This window comes from Pseudorca crassidens, chromosome 11 (assembly GCF_039906515.1).
Source record: "Pseudorca crassidens isolate mPseCra1 chromosome 11, mPseCra1.hap1, whole genome shotgun sequence".
Classification (NCBI taxonomy): Eukaryota; Metazoa; Chordata; class Mammalia; order Artiodactyla; family Delphinidae; genus Pseudorca; species Pseudorca crassidens.
In genome coordinates, this window is record NC_090306.1 from 85774915 (window position 1) to 85792160 (window position 17246).

Below are 17246 nucleotides of genomic sequence, written 5' to 3' on the forward strand. Positions count from 1 at the left end.
GACTTAACTTCACTTAGTGTGATATCCTCTATATCCATTCATGTTGCTGCACATGGTAATATTTCATTCCTTTTTATGGCTGAGTAATATTCCATTGTATATATACACCACTTCTTCTTAAACCCATCAATAGATGTGCATTTTTATGACCTAGATCCAGAAGTGTTTATTCTGCTCTCCATTCGCAGAGGTGGGAACAAAGGGAGGGGACATAGATCCCACCTCTTGATGGAGAGAGGCAAAGTTCTGGAAGACATATGGGGTGAAAGCTATTGTCAGGGCCGTCTTTGGAAAATACAGCCACGTTATACTCAGTGCGTTTGAGAAGCTCGTTGACTAGAGGTGAAGACAGGCGTGAAACAGATGATTAGGATACAGCCTGAAAAGTTCCTATGAAAGCATGAAGGGAACTTCAGATTCTTCCCAGAGGTTTTAGGAAAATTAGAGGAAGTGACCTAGATCTTGAAAGATGAATTGACAGAGCAGCAAAATACAAGGGCATGGTGTTCAGACAGGAAGCAGTATGAGCAGAGGCACAGTAACTTGTGATGGAGACATCACAGCTCCTCTGGCAGCTCTGCTTCCCCAGTAGGAGTGGGAATCCCATGAGGACCACACAGGTTTCCCCACAGAGCCTTGCGTAATGCCTGGCTCATCACTTCACCTCGACTTTCAAGCTGTTTATGCTCATTCAGCAGTTTCCCATGAATGTAATTTACGTCAGATGTAATTGTCTCCTAGGCCTTGATGACTGGACTGATACTGGCCAGATAAGCATTTTTTAGTCACTTTTCTCCAAAATCGTCTAAACTAACATCATTTAGCTTCTTTGCAACCAAATCCATGACACTGTACTTCTGTTTAAGTAAAGTGTCATCTTGTTCCTGGATCTCCTTCAGGCCAACTGTTTTACTAAGCCAACCCTACCGCTATCACCTGAAAACTCAACCGAGATCATGATGGTCTTCCAGGAAGATGGTATTTATTGCTCACGAGAGTTCTTTGTTTTTCATCTCCGTTCTCCATTCTGACTTTTTCTACATAGGTTGAAATTAAAAAGAGCTTTATAGAAGGCTGGGAGCAGAGCAGGCAGAAGAATGAAACTGTACTGCGCACAATTTTCCTTGACCTTAGCAGTCCAGTAGGCAGGAAAGAAAACGACACGTGGTGAGACCTGGTGTCCGTTAGTGTTTCAGAAACGCGTTCTGTCTCCTCTCAGGGCCTCTCCTCTTCTGCAGCCTGTCGGTTCCTTGGTTTAGCCAGTATACTATTTTGGATTGCACAGCAGTAAATCACTTTGGCATTCACCTGAGGCTGCCTTGATTCAGTCTTTCAGACTCTAATAAGTGCCTGTGGGTCTTCTAAAATCTAGTCCTAAATTCGGTGACTCGTGGATTACCCTGTACACATTATGTCTGACATGTCCACTCTTGCTTCTGATTGCCGGAAGGGCTCTCCCACCCTGCAGTTCTCTATACAAACTCCAGTCAAATGAAAAACCCCTAGTCTTGATTCTTGTTGTCACACAGTCCTTTATTTGGTTGGCAGAACAAAGATAGCAATTAGCAGGTAAGTACTGAAGTTTAGTTGGTAGTTGTTCTTTTCTTCTTTTTCTGTTTATACTTAGCAAAGCTATACCTTAATCTCTCTTTGAAATGAAGTCTCTTTAGGGAAAGACAGTTCTAAGTAAACCCTAAAATACTTGCAACTGAAACGTGCTTTCGAACGGGTTTAAATATTTTAAAATGTCACTGGAGAGTACATTGACTATGATGATTCATTGTCCCAACCACTCTTTTGACCATCATTTCATTCCCCTCATTACTTCTCTTTGATTCTATGGTCCATCATCATGACCACTCATTTTCAAGCACCTCAATTCTCTTATCCCTTTGTTTCTTTGACTTATTTGCCTGGCAAAGCCGTGACCTTGATTAAACCCCACCTTCTTTGTGCCTGCACCTGAGCATGTTGAAGGTTGCTAGAAAAACATGCTGACTAGTTCACTTTATGGCCACCATCTCAGATGAGGACCAGAGTAACAAAGAATGCCAGGTAGCCTAGTAGGTTTGCTTCCCCCATCACCATAATGAGGAATTATCTTCATTTCTCCTTCCCATCCTTCCTTTCTTGGCCTCCTCCTTTCATTCATTCATTTTTAAAAGTTTATTCATTCAGTAAGTAGACAGTGCCTGGCACAGTTCCAGACATTCAGAATACATCAGGGAACCAACCAAAGAGCCCCCTTCCTTGAGGTGTTCACCTTCTAATGAGTGAGACAGTGAACAATAAACATAAGTAAATAGCATAGTATGTTAGAAGGTGATACGGCAAAGGAAAGAGTAGAACAAAGTGTGAGAGTGCTGGGGGGTGAAGGGATATGCATTCTAAATACGCTGTGATGTAGGGGGCTCACTGAACATGACATCCGACCAAAGACTGAATAGGTGAGGGAGTTGGCTAGCTGTGATTCCCCACCATCTTCTTGCCCCTCCACCGTCTCACCTCCTTTATCTGTATCTCCACCACCCACACACAGGCTCTGCTGATAACCTTGTCTATACTTTGATAGAGGATAGAATCAATCGGACAGGGTCTTCTGAGGCCATCCCCACACTCACTCTCTGCCTTCCCACCATGACTACGCTTGAAGTGTCTGCCACTGTTCCCCGAGCCCTCCTGTTGTGTGCTGAATTCCCTCCCATTTCCCCTTCTCAAGGACTTGGCTCCTATGATCGTCTCTTCTCTCTCCTGCATCATCAATTTTTGCTCTTTCAATTATTATAAATATGCTCCTGTAACTCATATCTTAAGAAAAATCCCTTGAGCCCCACATTCTCCTCCAATGACCACCTTGTTTCTCTTCTCCACTTCACAAAAGTCTTCTTCAAAGATTTGTCCAGCGTCATTGTCTCCATATCCTCACCTACCATTCTCTCTTTTTTTTTTTTTTTTTTTTTTTTGCGGTACGCGGGCCTCTAGCTGTTGTGGCCTCTCCTGTTGTGGAGCACAGGCTCCAGACGTGCAGGCTCAGTGGCCATGGCTCACGGTTCCAGCCGCTCCGCGGCATGTGAGATCTTCCCGGACCGGGGCATGAACCCATGTCCCTGCATTGGCAGGTGGACTCTCAACCACTGTGCCACCAGGGAAGCCCTCTCTTTTTTTAATTGAAGTATAGTTGATCTACGACATTGTGTTAGTTTTAGGTGTACAGCAAAGTGATTCAGTTATACATTGTTTCGGATTATATTCCATTACAGGTTATTACAAGGTATTGAATATAATTCCCTTTGCTGTATAGTTTGTCCTCATTGCTTATCTATTTTAGGTATAGTAGTTTGTATCTGTTAATCCCATGCTACTAATTTGTCTCTCCTTCCCTCCCTTTCCCCTTTGATAACCATAAGTTTGTTTTCTACATCTGTGAGTCTGTTTCTGTTTTGTAAATAAGTTCATTTGTATCATTTTTTTGGAGTCTCCATATAAGTGATATCATATGATATTTGTCTTTGACTTATTTAGTATGATCATTTCTAGGCTCATCCATGTTGCTGCAAATGGCATTATTTCCTTCTTTTTTATGGCTGAGTAATATTCCATTATCGGTATATATACCACATCATCTTACAGCAGTCATCTGTTGATGGCTCTTTTCAAACTACTTGATCTGGGCTTTCTCCCTCTATAGACACTGATTTTATTAAGGTCAGCTTTAACCAAATCCAGTGCTCGTGCCACCTCTGTTATCTTACTGGCTTTGTCAACAGCATTTGTCCACACGGTGGATTGTTCCTTCCCTGAAAAACATTCTTTTCTTGACTTGGGAGACATCTCACGCTCTCCTGGATTTCTCCCTTCTTCGTTTGCTCACCCTCCTCTTCCATTTGACCTCCAAATGTTAGTACATCCTAAGACCTGGTCCTGGGTGCCTCTCCTTCTATATCTCTATCTCCTTGTGATCCCATGAAGTTCCATGCAGAGCTTTTATATAACTTCTATATTGCAGTCAAGGCTTGAGCCAACAGGATTTACTACTTGATCTCAGGATAGCAGGGGAGGGGGAAGAGTTACCAGTTACTTGCAGTTACCAGGGACCCAGCATAACAGTAGCTTCATCCAGAAACCTTCCTCTGTGGAAGGGAATGGCAGATCACACACCAGTCTTCAAGGCTTCTAATCACAGCTCAATGGCCAGAGCTCATTATATGGCTCCAGATGAACACTGGGCCCGGAAGCTCCGATGTCCATGTGCCCAGAGATACACTAATGGCTCCCACACAACAAGGTTTCTTGCATTATATAATTTTATATGTCATTTATATCTATATATACTTTATATATAGATATCTGGCCATATCTATATCTATCTATCTATCTTAGCCCTATAAAGTAAGCAAAGGAGTTATATCAGCATTACACCAATGAGGAACTGATATGGGTGGAGGTATAATCTATCAGCTACATTTTTGTTATTAAAGATCATATGAGCCCCATTTCTTGACAGCTTTTTCACAACCTTTAGGTAGAAAGCCATTTGTAAGCTACCACTACATGTGCTGTTACTGCATCCTCTAATTTTGATCAGCATTCCACCAAGAGATAAACAGAATAGGCCTAGGAGGGATGTCATAACCTTTCCAAGTACGTTAGAAAGTATTTCCAAAGTTAAATTGCTGCTTCACTGGCAGCAGACAACCTGCTTACTTGTCCTTTCTGGCTCACGCTTGTTTGATGGCTGTTAATCTCTGCAGTTTATTAAGGGCATAATGACACATGGGTTATTGACTGGGTCACAACTGTGAATACTTATCAGCTGGTCAATCATTTGTGATAATATAAAGTATAACTGTGATGATATAGTTGTCCCCAAGTTCAACTTATCTAATATACCACCTTGAAGGATGAGAGAAATGTTATGATGAGGACTTTTGATGGAGTTGGGCATATCAGAACTGACATGGCTTTCTTCTGAGGAGAGATTTAGTACTGCATGGAGGGAACATCCACAAAGGGAGCATTTTCTCTCCTGTGCTCCCATAGGACATGAGACCAACTTCTATTCATATTCATCACATATCTTAGCCTTCTCTGTATCCCAACATAGTACCCAGGATGTAGTTAAGTTTATCTTTAGGTGTTTGTTGAATGACTTTATGAGTGGTTATGTTGTGAGGTAGATAAGACATTTGTTTTACATAATAGATGCACTGTGATACTAAGTCGTTGTTGGAGAAGGATATTCTGTATCAGTGTGTATTCATTAGCACTACTCATCAGGTATAATCCCTCTTCCTGGTGGCCTCACAGACAAGTCCATATGACGACTTCTGTCCCGTGAGCTAGGCGCAGAAGTGGTGTGTGTCCTTATGAAACCCTCTGAGCTCTGCCTTCCCTCTGGCCCAGTGACCCATCAGCATGAATCACTGAGTCACTGCAGTAAGCTGACCTGCAGTGGACATGTAGCATAAACAGGAAGTAGACCTTTATCATAGCACCAGGCAATAGAAATAATGTAATTTAAATTTTTTGGTAACAATATATGAAAAGTAAAAAGCAGATGGAATTAATTTTAATGTTTTATTTCATCCAGTAGATATAAATTATCATTTAAACATGTAATCAGTAGAGAAATTGATGAGATACTTTACGTTCTTTTTTTTCAGACCTCTAAGTCTTCAAAATCTAGTGCATATTTTCCCCAGATCTCAATTTGGACTAGCTATATTTTAAGTACTTAGTAGCTACCGTATGGACAGTACAGCGCTACCATTTCAAGTCACTGATATTTAGAGTTATTTGTTGCTGCAGCATAACTTAGCTTATCCTGACCGATAACACCAAACTTGGATTTTCTTCAGCTATCCCGATGCAGTGAGTTTCCTAGGTTTGATGTAGGAATCACCAGGGTTGATGCAGAGTAACCGAGAGCATGTTGCATCAGTGTTCACTTAATTGAAACACAGGGAACCTCTGAAGAAACATGGAAATTTGTGCTTAGCTCTTTGGCTTTGGACCTCTCCTCGTTGTGATCTAGAGGAGTGTTTACCTAAGCTTCTCATATGTAAATTTAAACCACCTTGAAACCTCTGTGGTGGCAAGAAGGTGAATTTTTCTGTCTAATAGTAGTGTTTTAACAAGGTAATCAATAACGTGAGAAAGTTACTCACCCCAAGTAATTAATTAGTTATTAATTAATTAATTAAGGAATTAATTAGTTAATTAATTCCTTATTTAATTCCTCAATTAATCTGTGATCCCAAGATGTTCACAGATTAATTGAGGAAATGTTCATTCTCCATGCCTACATGCTTAGTAACATACTAAGCATGTAGTATGTCCTCTCCATGACTACATGCTTAGTAATGTACTGGGAATATAGTTGTGGGGAAGCTGTACACTTTCCTAAAGACAGCAGTGAAATATGTAATTTCAGAATTAATGGATATAACCTGTATTAGTTTTATATTGCTGCATAAGAGATGACCTCAAACTCAGAGGCTTACAACAGTCCATGTTTATGATCTCATAGGTTCTCTGTGGGTCAGAAGTCTGGATAAAACTCAGTGGGGTCTTCCAGTCAGGATGCCACAAGGTTGCCATCAGGGTGTCAGCCAGGCTGCATTCCTTTCTGGAGTTCAAGGTCCTTTCACATGGTTATTGGCAGAATTTATTTCCTGGCGGTTGTCAGACTGAGGTCCCCCTTTTCTTGCTGGCTGTCAGTCAGGGGCTGCTCTCAGCTGAGGCTGTTGACGACTCTTAGCCCTCCTGGGCCCTCTCACATTGGTACCTTACTTCTTCCAAGCCAGCAGAAGAATCTCTCTGACCTCGAGACTCTCTTTTAAGTACTGACCTGATTGGTTCAGGCCAATCCAGGATAATCTTTCTTTTGATTAACTCAAAGTCAACAGATTAGTATCCCAACCCCAGGAATGCCATCCCTCATATTCACAGGTCCCTCCCACACTCGAGGAGTGGTGATTATCTGGTTATTCAGGATGTGTAATCCAGTGGGGTGGGAATCTTGGGGGCCGTCTTAGAATTTAACTTGCCACGTAACTTGAGATCTAAAGAAGCAGAGGGCTTCCCTGGTGGCGCAGTGGTTGAGAGTCCGCCTGCCGATGCAGGGGACACGGGTTCATGCCCCAGTCCGGGAGGATCCCACATGCCGCAGAGCGGCTGGGCCAGTGAGCCATGGCCACTGAGCCTGCGCTTCCAGAGCCTGTGCTCCGCAACGGGAGAGGCCACAACAGTGAGAGGCCCACGTACCGCAAAAAAAAAACAAAAACAAAAAAAAACAAAATTAAGAAGCAGAAATTTATCAGGCAGAGAAAATAGCATGTGAGAAAACCCCAAGACTGTCAGGAGTTTGGGGATGTGGAAAGAAGAAGAGATGAGGGCCATGTGACTGGAACCCAGAGAAAGGAAAAATGATACAAGATAAAGGAGTAGCCGGATCATGCACTGGCCGCCTTAGTGATTTTCCAGAGGGCCATGGGAAACCATGGATCACGATGCATTTTTAAAGGCGTCTCTGATGTCAGCGACAATACACAAGGCAAGAACGGAACTGGAGGGAGCCCAGCCTCGAGGAGTCTTCAAGGAGCTCGATGATGGAGACTTACAGGGGGATGGGGTGGTGGAGATGGAGAGAAGTGGACGGATTGGAGAGAGACGTAGGAGGTAGAGTCAGTCAAACACAATGATTGACTGAATGTGGGCCAAGGAAAAAGAAGTCAAAGGTGACTCTTGGAATTGAGGGACTGGGAGGATGCTTGTGCCACTTCCTGAATCTGGGGACACTGAGGAGAAGAGCAGTTTTTTCCAGAGAAGTGGGTCTCTCTTAGACACATTGAGTCTGATGTGCCCATGCAACAGCCAGGGGTAGATACCATGTTGGCCGTTGGCGTTGCTGATCTGGAACTTGGAAGAGGGTTCTGAGCCAAAGACAGGGATCTGGAAGAATCAGATGATAGGTGACATCTAAAGCCACACACCTATTTCCTGTCACTGATGCTAATGTCATCTTCAGGGGGTGAGCATTGTGACCATTTAGGAACATACAGTAGCTCAGAGGCTTTTCTCTACCAGGGCACAATAAGTGTGTGTGTGTGTGTGTGTGTGTGCGCGCGCGCGCGCGCGCGCGCACGCATGTACACGAGTTGTGGAGAGAGAATTGCGTCCGAATCAGCTGAAGAGTTTTTTTGAACTACACTCCGAAATTCTGATGAGTCCTCAGGGAATTGAGAATTAAAAAAATGAAAAGAAACAAAGTCTTTTTAGGGAGTTATGCCCTCATTTTTCAGAGAAAACTGAAACTCAGGAAAGTGCAAGTCATTTGCCTGGTGACACACAGCTGAGTAGATGGCAGCCCCACTGAGAGGAGTTGAAATTGCTCAGCGATTACTTTGAGTCTTTTAACCCTCCAGAAATGTACATTTCTCCATACATTTCAGAGACTGGATTCCAGATCCACCAAAAAAAATTCCGCCATTAGCTATAAATTAGCAGAATGTTCCCCGAGCATTCTATGGGAGGAGGAAGGAAAGTCTTAGCTGTTGAACCACCCGCAGTGGTTGTAAGCTGACAACCGTGTCAGCTTCAGAGCAGTCATGCTTGGTATTGGCCTCATTTTACAGAGGAGGAAACAGGCTCATGAGCTGGTGTCGTGCCAGAAACACACAGGGAGCGTGAGTGGCAGAACCAGGCTTCAAGTTTGTTTTTACCGCTGGCCTTACATTCATTTTAGGATGTTTAGCGGGAACTGTATGCACTGTACCTTGGATTTCAATACCTAATTAAGTATTTTTCAGAAAAAATAAAATGACAATGGAATTGAATCCACAAAGAAAACGTATTCATGAGCCCCACTTTCCTCTTGTGAAGCAGCGGTTCTGGAGCCCAGCTGCCTTGGTGAGAATCCGGGCTCCCTCGTTACTCGCTGTGTGATCTTAGCCAAGATCTTTGTGCTTTAGTTCCTCATCTGCGGTAAAGCAGGATAATGATGCTGGCTGCATGGGGTTGGTGTGAAGATTAGGTTATTTAACATGTGTAAAATCCTAAAACACTACGTAGCATGTGGTAGCGCTATGTAACTGCTCCCACTTCTACGGTTCCTATTTTTTTTCTCCAAGAGGCTTATCTGAGTTCCCAATTGGAAATTCATCTCTCCTTTCTTGTCCCCAGAGTGTCAGGGGTTCGCTTTGTTCTCCTGGCAACGTAGTTATGAGAGAGTGAAATCCAGGTAGTTGCCTGAGGGGGTACAGAAGAGATGCAAGTGGCTATCCTGATTCGACCCTTTGTGCCCAATAGATTGAAACGTGGAACATCTTTATGCCTCAGGTTTTCAGCCATTAACTCTTGTCCCTGCCCGGAATGTGCTCTCCCTGGATAATGGAACAGCCTTCTTTCCTACTTCTTCAGGTTTCTGTTCAAACGTCACCTTATCAAACGGCCTGTCCGCAGCACTCTGTCTAAATAGCATCTCCTTCTCACCGTTATTTTCTGTTTTCCTCCCCTTCTTTATTCTTCTTCGAAGCACACCGTCAGAAATATCGTGTGTCTGTTTATTGAGGGTTGTGTCCCCCATAGAACCTGAGCTCCACGAGGGCAGGGATTCGGCCTGTTTCGTTCACAGCTGTACTCCCAGCACCTAGGACAGTCCCTGGCACATAGAAGGCCCCCAGTGAAGGTTTGTGGACGACGTGAATGGATGAGTGAGTGAATGCTAAATTACAATTCACGTGATGAGATGCGTGGTCAGCTGCAGAGACCACCATGATTTCCAGGTGCCCTTCTGCTGAACAAGTTTGGAACAAACCAAATGATTCTAGCCCCTCCTTTGCAGGTGAGGAAATCGAGGGCAGGGAAGAGGCCAGGTTCCAAATCTAAGGTGCAGCCAGAGAGAGAGCCAGGATTGGACAGTTTTCAACGTGTTTTCACAGGCCATTTTAGTCTGCGCCTCAAAATAGCCCTAGACGTTTGCAGCTCCGGGAGTCATGTTGTCTCTGTGTGGCCAGTGAGAGAACTGAGGTGACTCACCCAAACTCGCAAGGCAGAGCTGTGACAGGACCTGGCCCAGGTGTTCTTTCCACCACAGAGCAGCACATGGTTGGCTGTTGGCCAGTGATCACCTAACAAGTCACATCAAGGGGACTTCTAGAAAGTATCTAAGCCTAGGTCTCCTGTAGTCTTCTGTGCTCTGATGAAGTTCCAGCTCTTTTAAAACGGTTTTCTTCAAGGTTAGAAAAGGATTGGGGATCATCTTTTGAGCTGAGTGGCTTTTTTAAGTTCAACAGCCTCTTGCAGGGCGTCCGGTTGACATAGGATACTCTGGGCTGCCGTAGACCCATGGGGGCTATTTCCAAACAGACCCCTGTTTCGTTCCCCGTTTCCTGCTCACCTGTTCCCTGTCCCTGTTTGGCACAAATGTAACCCCAGGATGCACTTTGTGTCTTAGGTGAATGAAATGAGCTTGCAGGTGAGAGCCAGGCAGCTTCCTTCAAGCCAGGCATTCACTCTGTGATATCTGTGGAGAGGAACATAGTTCAGTTTGCAGGTGCAGCTGCCTCTCCTGGTCCCTCCAGGCAAGCACCTTTGTGTTCCTATATATACTTTCATGGTCAAGATTTGGAAACCTGGTGGGAAAAAAGAAATCTTGTTCCTCAATTAAAGCTTTAACTTTAAAAAATATTTTTACCTGCCACAATTACTTACAAGCCTTCCTTCTTACTGTTTAAAGAGTATTTTTAGTGCACAAGGAACTGGCTAAGTACTTTGCATACAGTAAAGCTTGTAGTCCTCTGAAGAAATCTGAAGCGCTGCTGTTGTTCCCATTTCACAGATGAGAGAACTGAGGGTTACAGAGATTAAGTAACTTGTGCAAGGTCACCAGCTACTAATATCAGATCTGGCACTTGAACCCTAACTCCAAAGCTTGGACTTTTAACCACTACACTGTGTGCTTTCTCTACTCTGTTTTCCTTCAGTGTCTAAACGAAGGTTGCATATCCTCATGCAGCCCTTGTTTTGTAATTCTACTTAAATTCCACATATACATTTTTTATCTCCATGGCTAGGGTATTAGCGTCTCATTTTTGTATAGCCCAAAGCCAGTTGCCTTATTATAACATAAACGACCCTTTCTCAGCACAAGGCAAGTGGTTAATGCACTTGCAATAAATGTTTGATAAAGAAATGATTAACCAAATCTTTTGAATTGCTTTCCTTTCTCCTGCTACCTTTTAAAATGTGTCACCATCGTTTCAGTATAACCCAGTCAGTGAAAGTGGACCTGAAATGAAAAGAGATTGATAAAAATTTCCCAGAATAAGGTTTCTATGGCAAACGTGATTTCTAGTACATTTCCTTGATGCGTGCACACACATTATCCGCGTGTGGCTCTGTACAAGATCGTGATCTCATTCAGGCAAACATCACAGACGTCAAACGGAACCAAAAAATTGCAATGAGTTTTTTCTTTGAAATCAGAGATGTGTGTCTAATGAGGGCCTGCAGGGGGAGGGAGGTCCCATCTGCACGTCTACCTGGGGAATCCTTGGAGGTTGCTAGGAGTGTTCATTGCCTCGGAATCCCTGGCAGGTGTGCGAGAGCTACAGCCTGGGAACCTTGGGCACAGAGCGGAGACGAGCCGCTTCTGACTTCTTGACAAGATGCTCTGAAGCGGCGATAGCTTTCCCCAGCGTGGGCCAGGGGAGTCGCATATGGGCTTCATTCGCTGGTTTGTGGGTGGCAGGGAGGTGTGCTTGGGAGACAGACACAGCTTGGTGCCCGTGTGCCCTCCTCGAACTCAGCTCTGACTCAGGAAAGCCAGCCAGAACATGGAAGTTCCAAGTTTCCCTGCAGGGGACAAGCTGGACACTGTTAGAAGTGGAGTTCCACCTCAGCTGTACATCAGCAGCAGGACGGGGGCCAAGGGCAGTGTCAGCAGGCAAAGGGGAGGCGGCCACAGCAGCAAGGCTGGGACAAAGGGCACTGATGAATGAGGCCACTTCTAGCCAGCAGCCCAGGCGTAGCTGCGGGAAGGGTTACCTGAGCTGCCCCTGGCTTATGTGACACAGCTCATCACTTCATCCTTCTAGAAACCCATTCCTCCTGGGTTCTGCTTTGCCTTTGTCCCTCTCCTTGCTTCCCTCCCTCTCTGATGGCTCCTTCTCAGTCTGCTTTGATGGTTGCTTTCTCCTCTTCCAAACCTCTAAATGTTAGTGTGCCCTGGGGCTCAGTCCTTCCCTGTACTCTTTCCTTAGGTGACCTCATCAAGTTCTATGCTTTTAAATGTCAGCTACATGCCCTGCAATTCTCAATAAGTCCCACCCTCTGAGAGCCAGACTCCCATATCCATTTGCCTGCTTCAAACTTCTGTGTAACCGTCGCCCAGGTACCTCAAACACGCACATCCCAGAGTAAACAGCCATCTTCTCCCTGACTCTCGTCTACATCAGTGCGTGGTATTAACCATCCCAGTTTCCCAGACAAAACAACCTGCACATGCTTCTAAGACGCCGGATTCTTTTCTCACTCTCCTCATTTGATCAATCCCAAGTCCTTTCAAATCTACCTTCAGGTAGATCTCAAGTCTGTCCATTTCTCCCTTCCTCGCCGCATTTGCCTTCTGGTTCCAGCCACCATCTTGTCTCACCTGGCCTCCTGGAATAACTTTTCTAGTGAATTTTTCAGCCCTGTGCTCCCCCTGGGACATTCCCCACAGGGCATTCAGAGTGTACTTTCTGAAACAAGTGATGCTGTCACCCCTCTGTCTTTAATCCATTGGTAACTTCCCATTGACCTTAGGAATAAAATCCAAATTCCTTACAGCACTGAACCTGGCCTGGCAGTGTGTGTCCCCAGCTCTCCTCTTCACCCCTATTATCAGGTATTCTCCCTGCCTCACACTTTACAGTATCCAGTCACCTGAGCCTTTTCAGTTCCTAGTGTCATCTCCCATCTCTGGGTCTTCGTACTTGCCGTTCCTTCTGCTTGGAATGCTTTTCACTTGGCTTCTCCCATAGCTGACACCTTCTCAGCTTTTGGATCTGAGGTTAGATGTTATGGCGGCAGGGATCAAACAGCTGTACCCTGCCTTCTACTGGCCCACAGCACTGTAATTCTTGTCCTTTGTACCACCTTTCATAATTTTAAATCATATGTTTATTTGTTGTTCAATGTCTGCCTCCTGCTTCAGACTGTAAGTCTGGGCTACCGTAATATATCCAAGCACCTAGCAGAGTACCTGGTACATAGTCGCCACTTAATGAATGTCTGTTGAATGAGTGAATGAAGGAATGTCCTTGGAGGAACATGTAGGGGACTGTGGAAGGCCACGAGATAGGAATTGGGGGCTTGACTCTCAGGGTTTCCTCTGGTTTAGCCTTGTGGTCAAAGACTGGAAAATCCTTTGCAGGTATTCACTCCTTATCTGTCGCATTCACAGGTTGTAACTACGTAACTAGCTGTGTTCTTCCCGCCACTGCCAATGTGGTGTGGCCCTTCTTAGAGATGATGATGACTAACATGTTTTGGATGTACTGTGAGTACCCCACCTGTATTATGCCATTTAATACAACTCAATAGATAGCTATTGCTATCATTTCCCATTTTACAGATGAACGGACTGAGGCACAGAGAGGTTAAATAGCTTGTCCAGGATCACAGAGCTGGTAAGAGGTAGACATATGAATATGAATATGGGCAGTCAAACCTCAGAGTCTGCATTCCTAACTAACGTCTGGTCCAGCTAGCCACGTGGCTCTGTCCCTGTACTCTCTCCCAGATTGACCTCATCCAATCCCATGGATTTAAATATTGTCTGTGTCCTGGCCACACTTACTTTGTATCTCTGGCCCAGACTGCTCCCCTGAGACCCAGACTCATTTATCTACACACAGGACATCTTCTCGTGACCATCACAAACTTACTTAGCATTTCCTAAACTGAGTTCGTGATGTGCCTCCATGCCCCTCCTCCCAGACCCTCTTCCAGCCATGGTTTTGGGGGTCGTGAGATGGAGAGATGTGTACATCTACATGTCTCTGAGAGGTGGGTTGCTTGCGTTAGATAACGGCGTGCTATTTATTCTTTTCCTTACTGTTGCCGTATCTAACCTTCAGGTCAAGGACCATGATTTATATGTCTTTGCATTCCCAGCCTCTAGTACATAGAAGGTGTTCAATATGTTCTTGTTGAATGAACAAGAAAGAAGGAATGTTTTCTGTGAATCCTACCTATTTCTCCTCCAGGTGTTTTCCATGCTACTTCTTAATTTCTCCAATCATTCTTCTAAGGAGATTTTCCAGACTCCTCTAAATGGTCATTTTTCTTCTCCCCAGTGTTCTAACCTAAGGGCTTTTTATTGCAGTATATTAATGAAACAACTCTATGTTTCAAAAAATTCATTTTTATTTCTCTTCATTTTGGCACTTGCACACTTGGATTTATGTGGAAAGGAATACTTAATAACAAGGAAAAACCTATTTAAGCACAGTAGCGTAATCATTCAGCACCGGAGAAAAGAGCGATATATGAGCTATATAATTAGCAATCATCTGTTTCACATTTATTTGTCTGGGCTGAAGTTCAGTTTCTCCTTAAAAACAGAGTATAAGTAGTAAGTCCCATACACATAGACACAGGTGTGCGAGCATGCGCACACACACACACACACGAATAGACACTCATCATCATTAATGGGAATTCAATTAACATTTTTCTCAAGATCATCTTAAATATAGCTTAATTTTCCCTCTTTGTTTTTGTTGCTTTGTTTTCTGAAATACGAAATTCTCTTCAGATTAGTTTGTATCAACTGATAAAGAATTCAGAGATTGTGTCTTCAATGCACATAAAAGCCATGGATTTATTCAAACCTCAGAGTTTATCAGATAAAATTGACAAGGGAGTCAGGGGATGTGGCTGTGGACTCAGCTTTGCCTGGGATAAACTTTCAGTTTGGCTGTGGGTGACTTACTTGACTTAGACTCTTCCTTCTTTAAGAAATTGAAGTAAAGCCTCTCTTACAAGTTGGAGAATAAGATGAGGTAATGTGTAAAAGTGCTTCTAAAATTATAAAGCACTAAAAAATAGAGTGATGGTTTTATAATTATTGTTATAATTGAACTAATAGGAAAATGGAGTTATTTTTATTTGCTCTTTTATGCAGAAAATGGTTGAGATCCCACATTAGAAGTTTAGTTGACTCAGTATGTGTTCAGATGAACTTGGCTTTTCCAACACACAGAAGTATGGCACGTAAAACGTGCCCTAAATGGAATATAGTACTGTATTCTCCTTAATATTTTCATACATTCATGGGAGATCTACAAAATGATTATCCTTGCAATAGATTGTATATTTTCTGTAAAACTAGCAATCACAGTAATTCCATGAAGAGAGTATATTCTAAGATTATCCTCTATCTAAATCAAGGTTTGATTGATTCTGTAAATCAGTCACATTCCCATCTTCTTTATTTTGCACAATTTTACTCGTTCTCTCATGGGAATATGAGAGAAGAAATAGCAGGAAGTGAGAACCTTGTCAGAAAGCTAGGTGAATTTAAAGCATTCCCGGTATTACCATGAAACCTCCCAAGTGAGGAAGCTACAAAACCTTCCGAGACTCTGAAGCGTATCTTTAGTATAAACAAAAAGGCCCTTTTTTTTTTTTTTTTTTTTTTTTTTTTTGCGGTACGCGGGCCTCTCACTGTTGTGGCCTCTCCCGTCGTGGAGCACAGGCTCCGGACGCGCAGGCTCAGCGGCCATGGCTCACGGGCCCAGCCGCTCCGCGGCATGTGAGATCCTCCCGGACCGGGGCACGAACCCGTGTCCCCTGCATCAACAGGCGGACTCTCAACCGCTGCGCCACCAGGGAAGCCCCAAAAAGGCCCATTTTAAGGAAAAATAATCTTTCTTCTGCTTTTTAACTTAGAAAACTATATTATATATGGAAAAACACGTGGCAATCTTTTCCAAAGCACAAGAATGCTCAACTGATAAGCTTTGAGAACATCTCAGATCAAGGCATCAGCGCATCCACAGACGTGAACGGGACACAATGGAGAGTGTGTGTGCTGTGTTTCTGTATATTCCTGTATGGACATTGCCACCCATGAGCTCATTCACGCTACCCCTGGCTACCTGGCTCTAAGCACCCAGTGCAGGGAGGTAATAGGTTACTAAACAGAAAACCAGTTTGTGCAAAGAGACACAGCCCTAGTCATTGCTTTTTCAGTGGTTGCTGGCGTGTTTGTTCCCTGTGTGGGCACCTTATTTGCAGTAATCAGCTATGTGGGCTCCAAGAGTCACTTAATCTTCTTCACTTCTGGCTTCATAGGACTCCCAGCTTTCACTTGAGCCAGGACTAACTATTCACATTTCACTAGACAAATATTGGTTGAGTGTACCGTCTGTAGTAGGCACTGTGCTAGGCCCAGAGGATTCACCCATGAATAACAGAAACTTCCCTTGTTCTCAAGGGGATTAGAGACAGGGGTCTGCTTATCCTAAGCTGAAAGATAAAACCTTATTTCAGCCCGAACTGCCAGAAAGTTTGATTTTCCTAAGCAATATCAAAGGGTACCCCACCACCACCATTGTGGATTTGGGCCTTGGCCCTCCTCCCCATGGGAAATTCAGTGTCACCAGAGTCCCTGAGAACATAGTAGTTGACACCAGCTTGATTTTCATAATATCTTGAGGAGTTCTTATGAATTAAGTACACTATTTATAAGCCTAACCAGAAGACCCTGAATGAAAATACAAGAGATGAATTACAATTGCATTTCATCTGCAATATAAAAACAATTCCCTGTAGTGCAAATGCACCCCAGCTAAAGCATAAAGTTGAGCTTTTTTTTGTCAGCTGTGTAAAAATATTGGCTTGTTTATAAATACTATTATAGGGAGAGTTCAGCCACAAAGACCTAACATATCTTAAACTACAAAATTTTAAATTGATACTCTTAAACTGTAAAAATTTAAATAGTATGCAGTTCAGAACGACTGTGTGCGAGAAGGATATGGCTAAATAATTGGCCGTTTTGCTAATTTTAAACTGCTCTGGCTTACTGTTTCTCATCTTTCTTCTGCTTCCTTCCACAACTCAGCCCTCCCCCTGGGAAATGACTTCTGAAGGAAATCTCCTAATTGGAGATGTCCCCTTGGTCAGAGGCATAGATCAAAATGTGTTGGGGGGTTAACAGAGTATGAAGCTCTAGTTTTACTTGCTTGTCTAAG

At 43.7% G+C, this 17246-nt stretch overlaps 1 protein-coding gene across 5 annotated transcripts in view; it reads left to right on the forward strand.

Moving 5' to 3' along the window:
• Positions 1 to 17246, forward strand: part of ANO4 (anoctamin 4) — a 450544-nt gene that overhangs the window by 271979 nt on the left and 161319 nt on the right. The window lies entirely within an intron of this gene.